Here is a 3,162-nt window from a genome sequence, read left to right as displayed (position 1 = left end):
GGAGGCAGAGGCAGGCGGATCTCTGGGAGTTCGAGGCCAGCCTGGTCTACAAGAGCTAGCTCCAGGACAGGCTCCAAAACCACAGAGAAACCCTGTCTCGAAAAAACAACAACAACAAAACAAAACAAAAAAAAAACCCGCTACTTTTGGGCATGTCTATGGGAATTTCTAGACGGGTTAACTGGGATGGGAAGATGGATCCTGAATGCAGGCAGCACCATCCCCTGGCTGGGGTACTCGACTGAATATAAAGAAAAAGCCAGCTGAGCCCCAGCATGCACCGTCTGCTTCCTGTGGATGCACGTGACCAGCTGCCTGATGTTCCTGTCACCATATCTTCCCCACCTTGATGGGCTGCATCCCCTGGGACTGTAAGCTGAAGTAAATAAACTCTTTCTCCCAAAAGTTGGCTTCTGTGACATCAACCAGAAAATTATCTAATGGGGGAGGAAGAAGTTGTGACAAGGAAAGGGGACAGGGTGACAAGCTTGCACTGAGGAAGGTGGGGGATGGAGGAGGGACACTGGCGAGTGTGAGGGGGACAGGGGCTTGAATCCCATTCCTAGTTTCTTTTGACTGTCATGGCCGTCTTCTCCTCCTCAAGCCACCTCTCCCAGAACTGGCTCGCACACCCGACCTCTAGCAGGTGGGTGGAGTCCCTGTAAGCGCCACCTCTCACCCATTTTGTTTGCACACGTCCTGATCTCCTGGATGGAGTGGATCTCTCTGAACAGAGGCTTTGCCCACTCCTCACTGTGTCCTTTGTGTCCACCCAGAGGTGACAACCACAGGCATGCCATTCCAGCCCAGAAAGAGGCGGTGACGGTGAAAGAACAGCTTTCCATCGCAGCCCCAGTTCTTCACCGACCCTAATCTGTGTCTTCCCAGTGGCTGTTTTCGAGCCGCGCTCAGTCAGTGCAGTATGACAGAAATGATGCAGGCCACAGACGAGCAATAGTTACGTGAGTTTATGCATAACTTTCCTTCTTCACCTCCCTTTTCCTCCTCCGTCCTCCTCCTCCACAGGCAGAGTTTTTTGTTGTTACCACCGGCTCCCAAATAACCATGCAGAGACTTAATATTAATTATACATGCTAGTCAATAGCTTAGACTTGTTACTAACTAACTCTTAGAACTTAACCCAAATTTCTTATCTACACTCTGCTATGTGGTTCCTTTTTTCAGCACAGCATGTTCATCTTGCTTCTTTCTGCTGGCAACTCTCGATTCCACCCTTCTTCTCAGCATCCTCTCAGTTTGGCTGTCCTGCCTAATCTCATTTTCTCTAGCTCTTTATTAATCCAATCAGAAGGCGCCTTGGAAAAGATGCATTTTCATAGTGTACAAGAAGATTATTCAATAACTCTATGTGGGGGGGGGGGAGATAAGGGCTCATGTAGCCCAGTGAATGTGTGTGTGTGTGTGTGTGTGTGTGTGTGTGTGTGTGAGAGAGAGAGAGAGAGAGAGAGAGAGAGAGAGAGAGAGAGAGAGAGAGAAAGAGAAGGGGGGCCCGTGCATCCCAGGCTGGCCTCAAACTCTACGTATAGTCAACACCTTGAACTTCTGATCACCCCTGCCTCTACCCCTCAAGTGTTGAGATTATGGCCGTTTTCCCCAGACCTTGTTTATGTGCTGCTGGGATGCAGTCTAGGGCTTCCTGCATACTAAACAAGCACTCCACCAACTGAGCTGCAACCACGCCCCATCCTTTACTCTCTCTAATGTGCCTTTTCTAGGAGACACAATATGGCTCATGCTCTAAGTGTTTTTAATGCATATAATGGCTTGCTCATCTGACAGTACCGGGGATTAAACCCACAACCTTGTGCACTCCAGGCAAATGCTCTACCTCGGGCAAACCCATTTTTCTGCTATCTAATTTTCTGTTATAACAATACACTCCAGTAATTCATTACTGTTGTGAATTAAATTGTCTATTGTTTTGTATCGATACACACATACACAATGGAAAACATAATTTCTGTGCCTGCCTCCCACAAACATGGACAAAACTTCCTTCAACTTCAAATTTACCAAAAAATTTTTAACAACAAAAAGAAACAGCCCCCACCTCTACCCCTACCCCCAAACCTTTCTTTAGTCCATTCTGCTGCCCTAAGCCCTGGCTGGCACCCTGCATCCTCCAGTTGTGTATAGCCTTTTGTCAATCCAGTAGGATAGAAAGATGGAAAATGGCATCTGACTGGCATTTCAAAGTTTACTTCTCATTTCAAGAGGCTCAAGCCTCTTTGTTTTCATTGATCCTTCTGATTTCCTTTGGGAACTGACTGCGTCTCCTCAGGTGATTTTTCTGCCCAATGTTGGTGTGTGTGTGTGTGTGTGTGTGTGTGTGTGTGTGTGTGTGCATGTGTGTGTGAGTTTATGTGGTGTGTGTGTGTGCATGCACATGTGTGCTGCGTGTATGTGAGTATATGTGAATGTGTGAGTGTGTGTATGTGTGTGTGAGTTTATGTGGTGTGTGTGTGTGCATGCACATGTGTGCTGCGTGTATGTGAGTATATGTGAATGTGTGAGTGTGTGTATGTGTGTGTGAGTTTATGTGGATTGTGCACATAGGGATGCTGCATGTGGAGACCAGAGGTGGAAGTCAAGGTCTTTCTCAATCGCTCTCCACTTTACTTTGGTGTTTTGAAACACGGTCTGTCTATGTAGCCCTGGCTGTCCTAGAACTAGCTCTGCAGACCAGGCTGGCCTCTAACTTATAGAGAACTGTGCCCCCCAGCCATCTCCCTAGCTCCTCCCTTCTGTTTTAAAGTCAGCTTGCTCTTGACTTGTTATATAGCATTTATATTTTATATTGCAAATGATACATATATGCAAATTATATGACCATAATATAGCACTTACATTAAATATTGTGTAGAATATATATTCTTTGTATACTTGCTTTCTCTTGTAGCTTGTGTATGCTGCCAAGATTTGTCAGTAATTTTAAACAGCCTTGTTAAGATACAGTTCACATATATAACTCATTGGTCTTTGGTGCTTCTCTTGGTTAAGGTTACCACTGCTGTTATAAACAGCATGACCAAAGCATGGAGAGGAAAGGGTTTATTTGGCTGATATTTTTACATCATTGCCCATCAGCAAAGGAGGTCAGGGCAGGAACTCAAGCAAGATAGGAACCTGAAGGCAGGAGCT

The sequence above is a fragment of the Microtus ochrogaster genome, chromosome 5, assembly GCF_000317375.1.
Source record: "Microtus ochrogaster isolate Prairie Vole_2 chromosome 5, MicOch1.0, whole genome shotgun sequence".
In the NCBI taxonomy this organism is placed as follows: Eukaryota; Metazoa; Chordata; class Mammalia; order Rodentia; family Cricetidae; genus Microtus; species Microtus ochrogaster.
Note: the sequence above shows the minus strand (reverse complement) of the source record.